Genomic DNA, 20,838 nt, shown 5'->3' on the forward strand with positions numbered 1-20,838 from the left:
ATATGAACTGTTTGTATATTTTGGAAATTAAGCCCTTGTCAGTCATATCATTTGCAAGTATTTTCTCCGATTCCATAGATTGTCTTTTCGGTTTCCTTTGCTGTGCAAAAGCTTTAAGTTTGATTAGATTCCATTTGTTTATTTTTGCTTTTATTTCTGTTGCCTTTGGACAGTGACCTAGAAAACATTGCTACAGTTTATGTCCGAGAATGTTTTGCTTATGTTCTCTTAAAAGGGTTTTATGGTGTCATGTCTTGTTGTTATGTCTTTAAGCCATTTTGAGTTTATTTTTGTGTATATATAGTGTAAAGATCTTCTATGCAAGCACCTACTCCACACTTCTTGCCCCATCTTGTGGCAGATTTCTTAAACTTGAATGCCTTCTCGATCCTGCAGAGCCATGCCATATGCTGACAACCTCCCTTTTGCTTTCCAAAGGCAGTACTGATTGTTCAGGTTTGTGATCTCTCCCAGGCCCACCAATTCAGGCTCACTAGCCATCTGCAAAAGCTTGCTCTTGCCATCCTCGGGAACACATGCACGTATAGGGAGTCGCGCATCAGGTAACAGGGCTTGTGGATGAGGTGCGCAGAGCACTGATGGTGTTCATGGCCCAGGTAAGGAGATCTGCAGGCGAGGCATCCCCAGTGCCTCATGGTCAGGCTTCCCCCATGAAGTCCCTCATAGAGTTATTAGGATCTGTGTCCCCTTGACATGTTCTGGTCCCTCACTCTTGCAGCTCATGATGCAGGAGAGAAGGGCTGCTCTTTTGCAGCTTTTCCCAGTACCCCTGGGAAAACTGGGCACTCAGTCACACCCTCTCACTTTGCCCCACAGGGGAAACCACAGGCCAAGAAGGGCTCTTGGCACTGAACTGTGCCACCTTGGGGAAGGTTGATATGGGTCATATCAAACCGTTCCTCTTTTCCTCTCTAGTGCATTCAGTTTTGAATTGGTTTGCTCCAGTAAATTGCTGAAATTTCTCCTCTGGAAAACCAGACTTCCACAAAGGTGCTCTCCTCCATGGGTGATTATCTCAGTCAGTATTCACCAGGCGCTCCTGGACCATGACCAGGAGTGGCTGGAGCGGGTTCACAGGGCACTCAGCCCAGTCAGGACCAAGCACACAGGTGACTCCGCTCACCGTTGGGCAAGCCTTGTCCCAGATCCCTTGGTGTATGATCCATGAGACAGAACCAAAGCCAGATGGGCCTGTAGCCTCATCCTCAGGGAGACAGTGTTGTTTCTGGGCCTGTAGTCACGACCGTGTGAATCAGATGTCTGGGTGAGGGCCTGTCTCCTAACATAGCCTTCCTCATTCTTGGACTTCCCGGGGTTTCACAGTCTCCTACCTGGATCCCACAGCTCCCATAAAGGCACTTTTGTCCATGGATGGATTCCCACTTGTTGTCGAGGAGGGGATAAGAGATGAACATCTTCAGCCATCTTGCTGATGTCGCTCCTTCTGGATACCCAGATTGATCTTTTGTGCATGTTTTCTGTCTTTAAAAAAGTGCTATTGCATTGTGTTGAATTTTTAATAAGTGTACATGGAGTGCCTGCCAGAGAAGAACAATTCCATAGATTTTAGCAAGTGTCCCTAGTGGTGAGGGCATGAGGGAAGTGAGGCTGACGGGCTGCCCTACACCCTCCTCCTCCAAAGCTCTGTGGACCATCATAGTAGCACAGGCCCCCTGCTAAGGGCATCGACCTCAGGGTCTGGCAGGGCTGCCTCTGCAGGAGCAGAAGAGTTAGGGAAGGAAGAGTTCTGATTCAGAAGCACTTGCAGCTGTGGGCAAGAGGTGGTTGAATATAGGTGCACTCTGAAGTCAGGGCTGAGGAGGGGAGTGTTCTCGTGCTTCTGAAATGAAATCCTGAGTTATCCCTTAAGTACATTTACCTGTCCCTGCTCCTCAGGGAGAGCCACATCCCCAAGTTCCAGAAGGTCTAACCATGTGGGCCCAAACGTTCTGGAAGACAAAGGCTGGACCCACTAAAGGCATTCCGTGTGATGTGCATGAGGTGGGACCTGAATTTGGGGAATCTGATTTAACCTACAGTATGACCATCTCACTGCACTGCTATCTAAATTTGTCTTTGCTATCTCTAGTGGCCTCATGTAGCAGAGCATCTAGGGTTGCAAAAGCTGAGTTCACAGAGAAATGAATTAAATAACCAGTTCTCCCAACTCTAGGTGAAACCTCATTTAGATGCAATAAACTGCACAAATAAGAATATAGGCGAAGCACTTTGCAAACACAGATTAAGTACTGTAATCAAAGGTTGGTAAATTTACCAAGAGTTTTAGAGAGCTACTTAGCTCCCCTGAATTGTGGGGTGGGGACAGTCTATAACAGCCTGCATATATTAGGAAGGCATCAACACCAGGGAGAGAAAGGGCCTATTTGGTGAAGCAGCGGGGGCTGAACTTAGAGCCTGGTGACAGTATCACCAGGAAGAGGAAGGGGGAGGATCTCTCAGTGATTCACACCCAGCAATCATAGCTGGGGCTTTATCCTTTTAAGGAGGTTTCCATGAGACTAAGTGATTGGACGAGCTTTCAGTAGCCTAGGGCTCAGAAGTGATCTTAGTCCAAAGGGTCTTTCCCAAGGTAGAAACATAAAGCCTGAATAAACTCTAGTGTAGTCATGATGCTTCAAAATACAAATCCAAGAAGTATTCAGTCTTGATCCAAGCAGATATTTGATGCAGGAAATGCTAAATTCTTACCATAACACATTTATCAGGTAAAAACAAAGTCCCTGATATTTTATCCTAGTCTAGTTCTGAAAGTTCTCCTTCTGCTGCAGGGTTTCTCAGTGTGACCACTATTGACATTTGGACCAGCTAATTCTTGGGTGTGGGGACCCTGCTGTGCGTTTCAAGATGTTTAACAGTGTCCCTGGCCTCTATTCATTCTAAGCCGTAGCACCCTTCAGTTGTAACAAACCAAAATGTCTCCAGTTATTGACAAATATCCCCTCAGATCCAAAATTTCCCCTGGTTGAGAACATTGGCAAGGAAGAAGTGACTTTCTGATTCCTTCGAAGGCACCCTATGGGCTAGCAATGGCCTATTAGCAGAACCTTCTTTTTTTTTTTTTTTGTCTTTTATTTTTATTTATTTTTTTAACATTTTTTATTGATTTATAATCATTTTACAATGTTGTGTCTAGCAGAATGCTCTTTGTCCACCCCTAAGACTAAGTAAGCCATATCAGCTCAGAGGAATCCTAGATGGAAGGGAAGTTCAAAATAGCTATCTTCTTCAGCAAAGGGTTAACATAGAAAGGACATGGGTTGGGAGAGTAAGGACAGTGGGCTAGTACCCAGAGATTGCTTTGTTTTCATTGTTCATTCTACCAAGAAGTGCTTGTTGACTATCTATGGTGTGACTGGCTTGGGGTTACACCCTGCAAGGGATACAAAACCAAACTAACATGGAGTCCCAGCCTCCAGAACTTTTTTAAAAAATATTTTTATTGAAGTATAGTTGATTTACAGTATTTCTGGTATACAACAGAGTGATTCAGTTTTTATATATATATATATATATATATGTAAATCTGAATCACTCAGATTCTTTTCCATTATATGTTATTGCAAGGTATTGAATATAGTTCCTTGTGCTATACAATAGTTCCTTATTGTTTATCTGTTTTATATATAGTAGCATGGATCTGTTAATCCCAAGTTCTTAGTTTATCCCTCCCCCCATTTCCCCTTTAGTAACGATAAGTTTGTTTTCTCTGGCTGTGAGTCTGTTTCTGTTTTGTGAATAAGTTCATTTGTATCATTTTTTTTAGATTCCACATATAAATGATATCATATGATATTTATCTTTCTCTGTGTGACTTACTTCACTTAGTATGATGATCTCTTGGTTCACTTTTGTTGCTATAAATGACATTATTTCATTTTTATGGCTAAATAATATTCCACTGTAAATATATGCCACATCTTCTTTATCCTTTCATCTGTCAATGGATTTTTTAAGGCTGAGTAGTGTATGTATGTATGTATACACACACACACACACACACACACACATATACCACAACTTCTTTACCCAATCATCTGTCAATGGATATTTAGGTTGTTTCAATGTCTTGGCTATTGTAAATAGTGCTGCTGTGAACATTGGGGTGCATATGTCTTTTCAAACTAGAGTTTTCTCCAGATATGTGCCCAGGAGTGATCCATCATATCATAAGTCTATCTTTATATTTTAAGGAACCTCAATGCTATCCTCCATAGTTGCTGCACCAATTTACATTCCCACCAGCAGTGTGGGAGGGTTCTCTTTTCTCCACACCCTCTCCAGCATTTATTTATTTGTAGAATTTTTAATGATGGCCATTCTGACGAGTGTGAAGTGATACCTCATTGTAGTTTTGATTTGCATTTTTCTAACAATTACTGATGTTGAGCATCTTTTCATGTGCCTGTTGGCCATCTGTAAGTCATCTTTGGAGAAATGTCTATTTCCCAAGCCTGCAGAACTTTGTAGTCTGTGTGAGGAGATGAGTGTAGACATGTTGAACAGTAGGATTGTGGTCCATAGCAGTATGTGATGAACAGAAAAAGTGACATATGAAGGTACACCTGTAGGTCCTGCAGCACAGTATGTGGAGAGTGTTACTGACAGCTCCCCAGATTTATAAATAATTTCAGAAGAAGATGAGTTCATTCCAAAACATTTCTATTTCCAAAAAATTTAATATTGTAAGTATCTTTCACCTGAATGTGGTTTGGAAGGCCCAGGTTCAAGAACTGGTCTTGTCCTCACCAGCTTTGTGACTACGACAGGCACTGAATTGCTCTGGGCCTTAGTTTTCCCGTCTCTAAAATGAGAGGGCCGGACTGGATGATCTCTTGGGCCCTTCCAGCTACAGCATTCTCTGACTCTGAGCCCATTTGATTTATTGTCTCCAGGTGATTGTATTTATTGAGCAGTTTTAGTTTCTCCATTCTGAGCTTAATTCTCATCCTCTGAAGTATTTCATCCCAGAATGTTTTATATATTTAAAAAACTGTATTTCCAAATCTACAATAGCTTTAGCTTGAAATATATATTATGCCATAAAGATCACTATAGATTTGTAAAGCAAAACTCAGAAACATTAAACAGCCCATAAGTGCTTTAAAATTAATTTGGTTTTGAATGTGTCTGTGAATGAATGGGCTTGACATAAGCCTTTCAATTTTTCTCTCCGCTTCCGAAAGTGCACAAAGTACAAACTGTAAATCAACCTCCACATTTGCTGATAGGGCCACTAAGCTGAACCAAAAGGAAAAGAAAAAGAGATATGGCTAATAAACTATTCAAACAAGATTTAGGAGCTTGGAAATCACAGGGCCTAGCTTGTAACTTGCCTTCTTGGAAATATTCACGGTTGTGCATTTCAGCTGGTGTCTAGACACACACAGAGTGGACACTGGAAGTCATAGGTCCAGTAACTCAAGGCAGAACAGGGCTTAGCTTTGATCATCCATTTCAATCAGGCACGTATACATGAGATAGAACATATTAAGGTAGGAGGATGAGAGAAGGAACTGGGACTGAGATCAGAGGGATACAAATGATCACTTCCCTTCCGCACTCATGTTGGCATGGGTCAAGCACAGCAATGGTGAACCTGATGGACTGAAGCATATTTCGACAGCAGTGGTAGTGCATGGTGTGGGTTGGTGCAGAATTTGCTATCACACATTGGCTGCTAGGTTAAAAAAGGGGGGGGTGGAGAGAGAGAGAAGCAGCATGGAAATATGAAGACCTTGGAGTCAGACTGATCCAGGATCACATCTTACCTCTACCACTTACTAGTTATGTGTCCTTGGACACAACATTTAACCTCTTGGTTGCACTTCCATATCTATAAAATAGAAATACTAAGACCTATAATCCAGAAGCGTGAGGATTAAATGAAATAATGTATATTTCAGGATTGAGTCAGCTGCATGTAACAGAAAATCCAAATAAGAGTGCCTTAAACACAGAGAGGTTGATTTTCTTTCATATGATATGAAGTCTAATGGTAGCAGTCATGGCTGGCACAGGGGCTCTATAACCTCAAGAATATTCCAGTTTCTTTCTTTATTTTGCTGTATTATCTTCAGCTTCTGTCTTTGAGATCATAGATTACCTTGTGATCATAAGGTACAGCTACAGCTCCAACCATCACGTTTGTATTTCAGGCAAAAAAACACCCTGACTCCCAAAGCCCATCCCTGTGCGGCCCAGGCGGCAGCTTGGCCCAGACTCCTGGCCTCAGGGTTTAGAACCAGCCCTCACTCCCCCATCAGGCAGAGCACCCCCATCGAGAGCCTCCCAGGGGGTCCTGCTCTCACTGACCAAGGGTCCGCAGCCTGGCTTGCCCCCTCACCATCAAAGGCAAGCAGAAATGGGGAATTACAAAGAAAGAGAGTAGGAAAAAAATAAATAAAAGGACCTACTCCTGCAGCGAGGAGGGATAGAGATCACAAGTGCCTTTTAAGTCATGGACTGCTGAGTTTCTCGTGGAAATTTTACAAAAAGGAAACGTGGTTTCCTTTTGGCTAGGATGGGTATCCATCCTCGTTTTCCTGAGCAGTTTTATACCTTGCTGACCTGACATAATTTGTTAATAACTTCCACTTTCACTCTCAAAAGCGACCTGATTGGACAAGACATGGTGACTTTACCTTGGGGAGGGACTAGAAAAAATAAAAGGTTATTCTTTTGATAATTTGTCTCCTATAATTCACTGTATATGTATAGCTAGACATTGACCCTTTTACCAAGTGACCATTTTCATCTTTAACAGATTAAAAATTTTACTCTTATCCAAGCTAAGTTATCTTAAAGTAGTACAGCATCAAGCTGCACTTTTATTCTTAACAAAAAAATACATTATCTAGGCATAAGGGTAATGCTAAAATTTACCAGAGAGAGTGCTGATGAAAGTACAGTCTGTGCAGTGTTTCGTTCCCCTGACTGCTGGAAAATTCAATTCAGGCGGTTCCAACTATGGACAGAGAGCTTTAGAAGGTAGCTGTGCTCTCAAAACTTTCCCATACTTGAGAGCATTTTTTCCTTAAGAAAAACTGAGTTTGTTTCTTTTGAAGAAAAAGACAAAAAATTTAAAGCACCAAGCAGGGAACAACATTTAGAACCTGGAGGTGTAGTTCAGCCTGTGCGTAACCACGTCCTGCCCTATATCAAAGAGAAAGTCAAAGGCATGCACTGCCACGTGGGAGAGTGACCTGCAGCCCCCTGCCCTCCCCCCACCCCACCCCTTGCTCTCTCCCAGTCCCCACGTGGACCCTGCTCACACCAGACCTTACCAGACACCCCAGTCACATTTCTAGATTCTGAGAGCCTCCCTGCAGCACGGTTTCCTCATTTGAAAAAACAGAGGCAGCAGGAATTTTCCTGCATCACAAAAATAATTGTGAAGTTTAAGATGTAAAGTTTCCTAGAATACCTTAATATATCAGGAAAAGATGCGCCAGAATACTGTACAACACACATAGTGTGCTCAGTAGTGTATCGTCCGCAGAGCAGCGAGCCCTGAATTTGAATCCCCAGCAAACCTGCACTACCGCTTACTAGTCAGGTGACTTTGGGTAAGAGACTAAAGCCTTCCAGACTTACTGTCCTCATTTGTAAAAGGAGGGTTAATAATTCCTGCCTTCAAGATGTCATGGAAATGGACTAAGATGGGGCATAAGGAAATGCCTGTCATACAGCAGACAGTCTCAATCCCTCTCCGCGGTTAGCCTTTCAGTAGTGACGTGTGCACTGTGTAAATTTTTCCTGTCCCTTTGCCTCTCCTTTGTTCCTGTATTTTGCCATTTTAGTATGTATTGGTGAAAGCAAAGCTAGAATAGTGAGGAAACTTTGAAATGGCATGAAACTTACAGAAATCAGCATTATCCTTTTTTATTTTTGCTCCAGTTAAAGAGCTTGGCACAGAAGACAGACTCGCATATTTGGGTGTTTAGCTGCCCCAGATAACTGCCATTGACCCTTTATGGTGGAAAATCTAAAGTTGGTTGCATTGCCCGTCATCCTAACAATCATAGTACTCCATTCTCCACTGAATGTTAAAAAAAAATGAGTTAAGTAAGTATGAAAGACCAAATTTTGCTCCCAGCTACACGTTTAGTGACTTTAATTCATAGGGCTTGAGTGCATACATCTGAGGAGAGAATTTCCTTCATAACCAATGTTCACTATATCCAAATATGTCACAGAGTAATAGTCCTGTAAAGCATATTTAACCTAGCAAATTGAGTCCAAAAGCACTTCTTTTTCTCTGCTATTTCTCACTTAGAACACTTTTCATCCACCTCAGAAAGCTCTTTCCCTGTCATGCCTCACCACCTTGTCTTAGGCTCTTTCTGTTCAGTATTTCTACTTGATGCAAAGGTCACACCTGATGGTTAGAATAACTAAATCCTCAGGAGGACTTTCCTGTCTCTGGATTCCATGGGGGCTGAACCTCAGGCTTCTTCTGAATCCTCACCTGTTGCTCTCCTGTATCTCCTAGACACCCTTAGACATCACCAGTGCTTTTGCCTCTTGACCTTAAATATTCTGTAGCATCATTTGCTTCCTAAAAGGATCTGTTTAGACCTAGTAGACCTCAGAGGGATCTGGATGGACAAGAGAAATAAGATGGCAAGTCCAGACAGCAGAGACGATGTGGCAGTTGTCACTGTCCAGCAGAGACAAGCAGTTGCACAAAGGGGAGGTGGACAGAAGGAAGACTAAAGGCCAAAAGCCAGCGGACGGGCTCCAATGTTCCATTGGCTGGCTAACCAGCACGCATGTGCATAGTCCACTCAGTGTGACCTGCTCAGGTCCTGGAGGCAGAGAAAGCAGCTTCAGTTTCATGATGGTTCAGATGGAACGTGCCCAGGGAATCCCTTTACTAGATCCCCCTAGTGCTGAGACACTTGTTCATCTCAGTGGACGTTCTCCCATGGCTGAAGGCCGTGGTAGCCTTGGAGACGTAGGGATGCCTTTTATTTTGATGGAGTAGGAGACAGTTATCAGCCAGATTTATATTCATTAAACAAATATAAATTTCTATTCTCTGCCTTTTTTCTTTTTTCTTTTCTTTTCTTTTCTTTTCTTTTTTTTTTTTTTTTTTTTTTTTTTTTTTTTTTTTTGGCCATTCATTCCTTCCTTGCATTCTCTTGTGTGGGTTCCATTGTAAATTTTCTACAACAGTTAGCAGTATGGCCTCTGGAGTCAGATGCCCCAGGGGTCAATCTTGGCCGTTCCATTACTATCCTTGTGGGCTGTGGGTGTTACGTTTAACTTTAAGGACCTCAGTTTACTGATCCTCACTAATGGAAATGAGAATAGTGCCTATCTGATGAATTGATTGAGATTAAATGAGTGAATCCCCATCAAGACCCTAGTATTAGACACAGAGTAAGCATTCATTAACTACTGTTCAGTCAACAACATTTGCTGTATGTTTTGCTGATAAGAGTGGTTTTTGGATTTGCTCTCCAGGGTTCTCCACATTTTGCATCTAGTCCACCAATACCCAGAGCCTGGGAGATTCGCTGTAGGCACAGACAGCACCAGCAAGGAAATGAGTTTACATAAGCTATGGTCCTCACACAGTTATCACTCGTTCATCCATTCCTTTCAGTCAGAAAATATGTATTGAGCACCTACTGTGTGCTAAGTAAAGTTCTAGAAGAGAGAGATAAATTTGCTAGACAAAATCCCACTTCTCCTGGAGTTTGTTTTCTGCTGGGGAGACACAGGTGATACATAAATATAAAAGACAAGGAAATGGCAGATAGTGTAAAGTGCTGTGCAGAGAATTTAAACCAGGTGATATTAGAGACTATGACCGAGTAGCTATCCCAGCCCTAATGTTCAGGCAGGGCCTGTAAGCCAGAATCTGGAAGGACTGATCCAACAACAGTTGTGAGAAAGAATTTCAGGCAGTGGGAGGAGCAAAGGCAAAGAGCCAAAGACAGGAAGGAGGAGCGGAAAGAAAGCCAGTTTGGACAGTACTGAGGGAGGGGAGAGGGGTATGAAATGAAGCTGGAAGGTAGGCAAGGGCCAGATCCAAAGGCTTCGTAAGCCATGGAAAGGAGTTCAGATTTCATTCCAGCTGTGATGGGAGCCATTGGATGGCTGTGAACTGGGAGCAATGTAATCTTACATTTTTTAGTGTGCTTCCTAGCTGTCTTATACCTTTCTCGACTGTCACCGTGAATGGCTGGCCCTCTATGCTGAGGTGTTTATTGTCTTTGGAAGAAGCTACCCCTTAGAGCCACACAGGAAGAGTGCTCAGCAGACCTAGAGGCCATCACATACTGCAGAGTCCACGGTCCTTTCGTCATTTGTGCTTTCAGGAGGTGACAAGATGAAAGCAGTGATTGAAGCAGGGAGACATCTGCCCTGAGAAATAAAGACCAAGAAAGGTAGTACCAGGGCTGCAGTGAACATGAAGATGGGGTCCTACCTTCCTGCACCCTGTTTTTCAGTAGTTCACTGTGCAGTCCCAGTCAGTCTAACATCACAAAGAAGTTTGAAGGTTTACCGCCTGCTGAACAGTGATGAGCCTGGTTGGCTTTGGGGATGTACCGCAAACTAGATCCTGAGAACACTGGGCTGTTATAGGTCGTGAGTCTGCACTGAGTCCCTTCTAGGAGCTGTGTCTCATAGAATGTTGATTTACTTCTGAGGACAAATGAAACTTGCGCCCAGTGTGGGGTCTGGCTTCTGGAGCTAATGCACTGTGTTTGGAAATAACCCCGTAGCCCAGTGATAGTAACATAAGCATCTTTCCTAACATTTTGTGGTGATGAAGATTTCTCTTCCATTAGGAAACTATCAATTCATATACAACGAACACTGGGCAGGGAATCAGGGACCCCAGGTTCTGACCTCAGCTCTGCCACCAAGGAGTTATTTTTAAAGTTTGGCGAAGCACTTTGACTTTGAACCTTAGTCTGCTCATCTCTGAAGGAAGGAACTTGGACCAACTCCACCTTGGATCATTCTCACCTCCCACACTTGATTGTCCATGTGCCATCATCCTGATTTCCTAGAGGCCCACTCCTGTGAGACAGTGGGGCTAAAGGCAGGGGCATCTGGTCTGCCCTGCAGCTGATTGGCCCACACAGGGATTGAACCTTTACCTTTGACTTCTTTAGCACCATTTCATTATCAGTTGAACCAGCCACCTCTGCAGTGAGAAGGAGTACAGCTTGAGTCGGTTTATCTTCTCACTAAACTGTATGCTCCTTAATGATACTATAGTCACTAAATTTTACTGAATGTTTACTGTGTGCCTTATTATTCAGTCCTCATAGCAGCCCCATGAAGTAAGTGCTAGCATTATCCCCAATTTAATGCAGGAAACTGAACCTTGTAGAAGTTTAGTAATTTGCCTGAGGACACAGCTCAAGCGTACCAGATTTGAAACCAGGCTGACTCCAAAGCCCATACAGGAATTCAGCTGCCAACTCCATGCCTTACTTACTTTAACATATTCACAATATATATCATGGTGTTTGATAGATATTATTATATGTTCAATAAGTGATTGTTGAATGAATAAACATTCAATGATCAGCCTTCAATATTTACTCACGCTGTTTTGCAGAAGCAATGTAACCTTGCTAACCAGAAGGGCTTTACTCACTCTACTTAGACTTTTGTGCAGACTTACCCATGAGACTCTCCTCTCTAACCAGAACTTAACCTATGTGATCATTAATTTTATGAGTCAACTTTACCTGGCTCAGAGATGCCCAGATAGCTGGTAAGACATCATTTCTGGATGTGTCGTTAAGGTATTTCCAGAATAGAACAGATTGAGTGAAAAAGACCACCCTCACCAATGCGAGAGGGCATCATCCAGTCTGTTGAGGGTCTGAATGGAAAAGAAAGTTGGAGGAAAGTTGAATTTGTTCTCTTGCTTCAGGTGGAACAGCCATCTCCTCCTGCCTTTCAGGAGTGCCTTCAGATTTAGCCTGGGACTTAACAGCCTCTGCTTCCCTGGTTCTCAGGTATTTAAACTGGGACTGAATTACGCCACTGGGTTTCCAGTTCTCAGTTTTGTGGATGACAGATCATGGGACTGCTCGGCATGAGCCATTTCTTACCATCAGTCTCTAACCTGCCTGTCTATCTGTCTCCTATTGGGTCTGCTTCTCTAGAGGACTGTGACTAATACAACCTGTATAAGGACTGATATATTTAACTTAGATAAATTATCCTGATATTCTGTGATTAGGCACATCTCCCCAGCCAGTTTAGCCATTTTTTGGAGCCATGGTTCCCAGCTAGAGAGATGGAGTGAGAAGACACTTGAGAACCACTTGAGGAGCTTTTTCAAACTACACAAGTTCCACCTGCAGTACTTCCCCTCTCTGACAAATCCTAATCCTGTCTGGGTAGGGGGGGAAATGTCTAAGATGACACAGGTCATCTTAGGTTCCCAGGTGTTTATGCTACGTTTTCCCCAGACAGTTCCTCCATCCCCAACCCCACACGTGCACCTCCCTTTAGAGGAAGTTAGTTCTATCTCTTCATTTAAATAATGGCTGATCTTCTTAGAATCTGAATTACGTGATGAGGCTTTGCATGGCTGACTTGTACGTAAAGACAGCCAGATTCCCACCTGTATTGTTTATAAAATATATTACATAATTATCCTCAGTACTTTACAGATGGGTTTTGACTGAAAATATCTTCCATATTTATGTTTCATTGCATCTTTTTTGGAATTCAATGTCTAGCGCACAGTACATGGCTTACATTCAGATTTTCTTAGAGCATGATAAATGTTACAGAACAGCACCATCCCACAGGACAGTGATGGAATGTTTTATATCTGCTCTGTCCAATACAATGCCCCAGACACACGCAGCTTCTGAGCACTTGAAATGTAACTGAGAAACCAAGTTTCTAATTGTATTTCATTTTAATTAATTTACATTTAAAGAGCCACATGTGTCTAGAGGCTGCTGTACTGGAGTGTACAAGTATGGTATAAAGAAACATTCTTTCATTTTTCTTTTTAGTCAAAATAATATAGAACTAGGACCCATTCCATTTTCTTTAATCACTTTCCATAAAATCCAAAACAAAGACAACAACATGGCTATAAGGAGCCTGGAAGAATTCTACCAGGCTTACATTTTCACTGGAGAATGAATTCTTAATGAAATAGAAAATTCTGACCCAGGATAGATGAATGCAGGTAGGCAAGAAAGAGACACTCCCAAGGGGAGCTCCCTGGCAAATTCCTAGTTGTCTGTGTCTGAGACGCGGAGCAGAGAGAGACTGTCAAGGAAAGAGAAATTCCCCCTCAGAGGAAAATCTAAATGTGTTTTTAGCCACCTGTCACCCCAGAGGGAGGACAAGATGGCAATGCTAAATTGGTGAGACTGTAAAACAAGAAACTTAGCTACCAGACAAGGCCAGCTGAGGTGTTTAATGTGCATTTTAACTGATGGGACTTCATTCCTGAAATCCAGATGGTGGCTGATGCTGCCTAGGTGGGAACCTGAATCTCTTTTGTTTTAAAAAACTAGCATTTTTATTTAAAAAAAAAATACCATTCCTTAAAAGCAGGATTATGCTGAGTATTCATCTAAAAGAAATATCAGGAAAATCACGAAGTGACCCCAGATTCAGAAAGGGTGATGAGGCAACAGGAATACGGGACACACAGGCTCTGGTGCAAAAATGGGAACTGAATATTCATTCTGTACCAAAGAAGTGGCTGCCAAAGGAGTGAAGGTAGAAGGGATATAAGCTGGGGAAGTTCATTCAGAGGCCCAGGGAAGAAACCGGAGATGAATTCTGAGCTAGGACAGTGTTTCTCAAATCAGGTTTCAGGGACATATGCTTGCGGGGACATGGTGGGGGTCTTTGGATTTAATAAGGATATTTAGGTTTTGTGCTTTCATTTTACCAGTTATAAAGATAAAACTTGTCTTTTTTCACTGAGACTTCTCAGTTGAAAATCATGTTCAAAGAAGATTTCATCTTTCTTAAGTAAATGTTTCTCAGATGCTGGTTCAGAAAATTTATGATAGATCTTAGAGGATTATTTTCCTGTAAAGGGGTCCATAGTTTATTCAGTTTTAAGGATCATTGACTGAGAGGCAGACCACACACACACCATTGATTTTTATCTTGGGGCGGTGGGGAGTGGGGGAGCAGTTTTCGAACTTTGCTCTTAGCTTGCTTATGAAGAAATTAAACCTTTCGAAACTCAGAGGGCAGGCCTGGCATACGACTCCTATTATATTCCCTAATGGGTGTCCTCGCTTGGGAAACTGTGCTCTTCCACTGCAAGTGGAAACCAGTGTGGTGGGGTCGAAGGTCTGCCTCTAACCCTGACTCTCCAGCAGGCTCTCACTTGTCCTTTCTGAGCCCCCGTTTCCTCATCTGTCAAGTGAAGCAGTGGACTGGATAGTTAATTCCCAAGGTCACATCCAGCCTAGATTTCTTCGGTTCCAATAATAAATTGCAGTGACATCTTGCGTGTCTTCTCCGAAAAGCCTCTCAATTGAAAATCGTTTTCACTAGGACTCTCTTGCGTTTTTGTTCCTTTCACTGTCCCCCTCTACCATGCGCCTCAGAGGCCCAGGAGGGGGATGCATTTGAAGGGGAAAAGAATCAGTCAATACTCAGCTTTCCGTCTATTATCCGGCTACCCCCTGGGAAGCAGGAAATTAAACTACAGAACCCAGTCTCCCAGGGCTTAGTACAAATCACCCAGATCAAACACAAGTACTCAGAGGGGCATTTGGGGTGTTTTCTATAAAGTCTGCAGTGTGTGCATGAGGCAGCTGTTTGCTCAAGTGTGAGTGAATCAAGTGGAAACAGAAAAGCTACATCTGTTTTTTATGTTTTGAGTATTATAGATAAAATTTCTTAATGAGTGGACTCTCGGACTACTGGTTGATCTTCCCCTCTGAGAGTGACACACACTCAGTGAGCCCCGTGAACAGTCAGAGGTGTCCATACAAGCAGCGATGGTACAGGCCTGTCTGTGTTTGTAGCAGAGAGAAAAGCACGCTGGCCGTGCGTGTGCGTGGAACCGCTGCCACCACTGCCTTTTGGGAGGGGTAATGCTGCTCCCTGTCTCTGTGGGGGCCCCCTCCCCCTCCCCCTTCCATGGAAACGTGTATATAAAGTCCGTCCCATTGCCTCAGCTACGATGGGAATTTCACACCTGTGGTCTGTGGGAGAATTCCTAGGGGTCAGAGGGATCCAAAGGAGGTTTGCTTGAGACCTCTGTAGTCAAGAGAGAGCGTCAGAGTACCCGAAATGTTACCCAGACATCAGCCTCTCGTCTGGCGATAGAACCCATTCTTCTGACCTTTCTCCGGCACGGGCTCCCCACTGAAACACAGCCTGACAGCTCACGCCTGGAAACGCCTGTCCTGCCTCGGGAGAGGACTGGGCCCTGGGACTCAGAGCAGAACGTAGCCACCATTGCTGTTGAACAAGGTGGAGTCCTGTGGCCTGGTGGGGTCAGTGACCCTCCAGGAGATGTGGCATTGCTTGTCCCGTCAACAAGAAAAATGGGACGGCCTCTGTCTCTTCTGTTAAAATGACAGTCTTCTGGATGGCATGGAATGAAAGCCCTCCAAATCAAGAGAATGACTTATTTGAAATGGTTCCCTTTGAAACCACTGTGTAGTTCCCATATTAGTTATAATTTGTCTAATTGCTTAATAATCCTGTTTAAACGTCTCGGTTGCTGCAATTCATTAGACCTGGTTTTTCCGTTTGGAAATCCCTTTGATTCTCGAAGTCTCCTCTGCCTGTTTCTCCCATTTTTAGTTTTGCCAGAACCACATTCTGATGACGTAAATAGCATCCCTGAGAAGATGTGCTGAACAGATCAAGGTGTCTCTCTCTTCCAGAACTGAGGCATTGTCATCTGTGTCTTTGAAACAGTACCTGTGATTGGGAAAGAGCAGAGTGTGTGTCTTTAAAAAAGCAGCCTCCCTGCTGGACAAAAGAGGCTTCAATCAGAACACCAGCAGCCCTAATCCGGTGGGGGGGGGGGGAGTTGGGGGCGGCTGTGCTTCACAGAGTGAGAGGCTGGCTGCCCGAGAACCCAGCCTGTAGGAACCCATGGCCCAACTAGCAGCTGGGGTGACATGTACACAAAAAATATTGTCCAGGTTAAAACTGCTCAAAGCAAAGGCCTTTTCAGAGCTCAGCAATCTGTGGTTGGACACACACACACACACACACACACACACACACACACATACCCTGCTTGCTGGGAGAATGCACCTCTGTGGAAGCTGAGAACCACTGCAGGGTCTGTGCTCCGGGGGTGGGCGTGCTCCCTGCCCAGGCGGCCCGTGACTCACCCTTTCTGGCACAGGTCGGTTAAGCTCAGCCACTAAACAGACCCTGGCGTGTTCTTTGTCCTTCCCTCCTGTGTTCCAGCGGCTGAAGACTTCCAGTGTTGCTTTTACTTTTTCATTGGAATTGATGCATTTAGCGCCCAACTTTCCACCTATAAAGAATCAGATCCCTTCATCCCAATGCTCACATCCCAGCAAAGGCCACCCCTATCCTCCCCACCTTTGAGGAAGTGAGAAAGGGTATGAGGAAACTCGGAGTGATGGGGAGAGGCCCGCAGCATCCACCCTGGAAACCTTTTGAGATCAGTGATGAGTAAGAAGTGACACCAGCAGGTAACAGCCGGATGAGAGAAGTTAAGGACAGAGTGGACTGGGAAGCAGGAGATGGAGGCGTTCCAGGGGAAGGAATCGGGCATCCCTGGGTCGGAAGGCGAGGGCAGCCTGTCCGTCTGGGGTTCGTGGAATGCCACGTGTATTAAATAAGCTCTGTCTCCGTGTGCAGATGCACCACTGGGAGATGGAGGGGGCAGTGAAGAGCTTGCAGGGCACTGGTCCAGCCATCCAGGGGCACAGAGTGTGATCAGCAAAGGCAGACTCGGCCCAGGTCCTCCTTGCAGCACTTTACTTACAGGTTCCTTTCAGGCTAAGGTCCCATTCTTTCCACAGGATCCTGCCAGGTGAGGTCAAAGCTGACAGAATGGTTCTGGGAAAGAACTGAGGAGAGAAGTCTGTCGTCCTGCATGGCTTGTGCTCACAACCCACCCCACCCCCCCACCCCCGTCCTTCCACTGGCACCTTTTAGCAATTCGCTCGCTGTGTGAGGCACTGGGTGCAGGCGAGTTAGAACATGTAAGGTGCCATCAACCCAAAGGGGAGAATCTGATGATGTGTCCACTGCCTTGAGTTGTCCCACATGAACCAGGCCTCAGGTTCTAATCAGTCTGTGTATGTGTGCCATTGATTTTATTTTTCTTTCTTAAAAACCTACTCTGAATTGCTTTGGAATTTGAAATGACGGCCTCGGAGAATTATAGCAACACACGAGCCATTGCTCAACCCGTGCATTTCTAACTCTGCCTTTTTTCTCCTGAATGAGTTGATTTCTTCTATTGTTTTTCTTATGGGGCATCTAAAATTCTCACCAAGTCCTTGGTTTTCTGTGAACATCTCATCTGGATGTTATTACCTGAGGAAGGCAAAGGTCAAAATAACAGCAATGATAGCTAATAGTTAGGTAATGCTTAGTATTGACTGGGACTGTTCCAAGTATTTCGCATGTATTACTTCACTGCCTCCTCACTACACACAGTCTTCTGAGGTAAGTGCTACTATTAGACCCATTTTATAGATGAGGAAACTGAGGCACAGAACGGTAAGACACCTGCCCAGGGTCACACAGCTGCAAGTGGCAGAACCAAGATATGAAACCACAGTCTGGCTGTCAGAACTGTGTTTCTCACCTCTATGAATTGTCATCTGTCTCTCTCTGCAGGCTAGGAATGGGATGGCCAGGAATAACATTGTTATTTTTAACCTTTAAAAATAAAGTGCGAGCTCTTGATTTATTTTACCTTTAACCATTCTGTTTTTCCCTCCCAAACTCTCAGATGATGGAAATGCTTAAAGCAAACTAAGGTAGTGTGAGACCACACCATGTAAGTGTGAGCATGGCTCCTCGTGGGTCCGGCTGTGTTTTGTGCGCTTCTGCCTACCATTCCCGCATGTTTTCTCCGCTGTTCTGACTCCCGCTTTTGCCGCTTGGCACTGGGGCCGCATGAACCGTCAATTTTAAGCCATAGATCTTATGTCTTTGTTCCTGATGTTGTTTGTGTGTTTCTCTCTCCCACAATCCCCAGCACGTGGGTGAGAGCCAGCTCACATGCAGCTGTCAGCCTGGCACCTTCCAGGCAGGAGCTGGGGACCCCTGGGAGATGCGTTGGGTTATTGCTCTCTGACAACAAACCCTCATCTTGTCAGCTTTTAGGATTCTGGGCATGTGTCCATGCTCTCACTGCAACATTCTCTTCTGCAGAGTGGAAATGTATCTTGGCCCCTAGTGCTGGCCATGGTCACCCATAGTGAATCTTTGCTCTGCAGGGTTCTTCTGGGGCCTCCAGTCCAACCAGATTATTGTTCTGAGAGTCTTTGCAGGAGTAGGTGCTATGTGAAAATAAATAGCAGGTAACAGGGCTAAAATGAGCCCTGGAACAAAGTGGTCATCTTCTCATTTGTTTATTATTTTCTCTGTACTTGGGTGTATGACACACACACACATCCATATACTGCACAAACCTGTGATTCTGAAGGAGAAAGGTTAATAGTTTTTAAGCCAAATGCGAGTTATATTGGCTCTTCATTGTACACACACACAGTTCCTTTTCGTGTTCCTTGAATCTATATAAGCTATATTTCCACTTTGAATTTTGCATGTGATAAACTAGATTTCCAGAATAAATAAACTGGGGAGAAGGAATTTGTGCTCGACAGAGTATCCTGAGTTTCTGTACAGTCTTCCCCACCTGCCCATGTGATTTTAGGGTTGGAACTTTCTCTTGTTCTCAATCTCCCTGAAGTTTCAAGTGCGTGTTGAAAGGGAATTCGTTAGGAAGAAACTTGACAAGTTAGTTTTCAGTGATGACAAGAATTTAAAATTGCAGGGGCTCTCGTGAGATGTGACTGAGCACTTAGTCTGCTGCAGTATTGAGACCCCAACCTGTTGCTTAGACACACACAGAATTCTGGAGCTAAAGGGTCCTTCAAGATGGGAGATTCACCCCAAACCCCTTCATTCATAGACAATGACTAAGGCCTCCAGAGGGAAAATCGCTTGGCCAAATGGGGCAGAGCCTGGATTCAAGCTCATTTCTCCTCTCTCCATCAAAGCATCTTCTCAGTGTGTTGTCCTACCTCATTCCTCCCTGGGAGAGAACCCCGTACACAGCCAGGAAGTGAACGAAAGTGAGGGAGCCAGCACCCCAAGAAAGGACCAAGTCCTGCCTCTGCTGTTAAATATCTGGGTGACCTTGGGAATCTACCCCTCTGGACCTTGGACTCCTTGTCTGTAAAATCACTTTGACAACAGCTGATTTCAGAAACCACACGATGCTAAATTGGCTGCTAACCTGGGGCTTTTGTCATGCAGCTTCCCCTGAGCAGTATTCATTTCCCACAGTACGATTGTGGAAAAAGTTATAGTCAGGCTGTGTAAATAGGGACAGCCTACGGGAGCAAGAGCCCTGTGAGCCTCTGTTCTTAACTGAGGAAGGACAAAGGCAGGAGGGAGAAGGTGCAGGTGAGAGGCGTGTAGCCTGCCCTCCTCTCCACAGACCTAGGACACAGCCGTGGCTGCCCAGCTACGCTGATGTCTGCAGTCTGGAATTGCTGAAGTGCTGGTCTCCACTGCTCTCCCTTCCATGACACCGCTGATTAGAGCTATGGAACTTACAGAGACTCAGTGGGTGAACGAAGTCACATTTTCTCCTTTCAGTGTATTGCTTACTAAGCTAACAAGGCCAGGGGAGTCTCTGAGGCAGTCTGAGAATAATTTGAAAGCCAGTTAAGGCAACAATAGAGACCCACACTTGCCAGCTTCCAGCAGAGTTTTGAGGTCCACTTCTTGTTTATGTAAAATTATAGAAATACCAAGATTAACCAAATATGCAATGTCATTTTAACAGAGCTTTCTTTTTCTGTGGTAAATCCATGGCATTTTTATGATGAATCTTTCTTATAAAGGCAAGAATCATCACTGATTTAACATTTGGCCCATTTCAGTTTCCACAGATCAAGTTTGGCTTAACGTGCAACTTTTTCCAAGACAGCCCATCTGGTCTGCAGCTGCCTTCCCTGGATCTGATGCTGATTCAAAGTTGGGTGGGAAGAGCAGGACAGGATGGGGAAAATCACAGAGGTGAATAACTTCCTGTGCACTTCTTAGTTTCTAATGCTGCTGGACAAAATGCAGCACTGCAGAGAGCTGTGACCTCAGAAAATATTACTGGCACAGAAGTTCAGCTCCAGCATTTTGGTGGAGTAGGGGCTTTTTGCAGGCAGCAAATCTGGCTGGAAGGGTTGTACTAGAGGACTCTTAGAGCTGCATTTGCATGGCACCTCACATAGGACTGAAAAATGCCAGTCAGCCATGTCACTGGGAGGGAGCAGCTGGTGGAAATCATGGTAAAGTTCCTGCAGGCCCCCTTGCAAGCATCATTGCCCTAGTGTTACCCTTCCTTCTCACATGATGACCATAGCGCTGAATGAAGGGGAAAATGACATCCCTGGGCAGCCGTGCAAGACCCTTTGTCACATTGAGGATACTGGACAGGAAGGCAGCGGTCATGAGCCCCCCACCTTACTTTTCACTTTGCTGGAGAGCCCAGGAGGGTGGAGGAAAGAAGCACTTCTCAGGCTTCATCCTTCCAGGTCCTTCCTGGCCCCTTCCTGGGATAATCATTGTCCTGCTGAGACCTCT

General features: G+C 44.4%; 1 protein-coding gene and 1 non-coding gene across 2 annotated transcripts in view; both read left to right on the plus strand.

The window, feature by feature from the left end:
- Nucleotides 1-20,838, plus strand: part of LHFPL3 (LHFPL tetraspan subfamily member 3) — a 404,020-nt gene that overhangs the window by 321,995 nt on the left and 61,187 nt on the right. The window lies entirely within an intron of this gene.
- The window catches only part of LOC102535455 (LHFPL tetraspan subfamily member 3), a 35,610-nt gene continuing 32,746 nt past the window's right edge, over nt 17,975-20,838 (plus strand). Inside the window, exon 1 of the transcript XR_012074570.1 lies at nt 17,975-18,022. This is a non-coding gene — a transcript (LHFPL tetraspan subfamily member 3). The remainder of the gene's footprint in view (nt 18,023-20,838) is intronic.

The sequence above is a fragment of the Vicugna pacos genome, chromosome 7 (genome assembly GCF_048564905.1).
Source record: "Vicugna pacos chromosome 7, VicPac4, whole genome shotgun sequence".
In the NCBI taxonomy this organism is placed as follows: Eukaryota; Metazoa; Chordata; class Mammalia; order Artiodactyla; family Camelidae; genus Vicugna; species Vicugna pacos.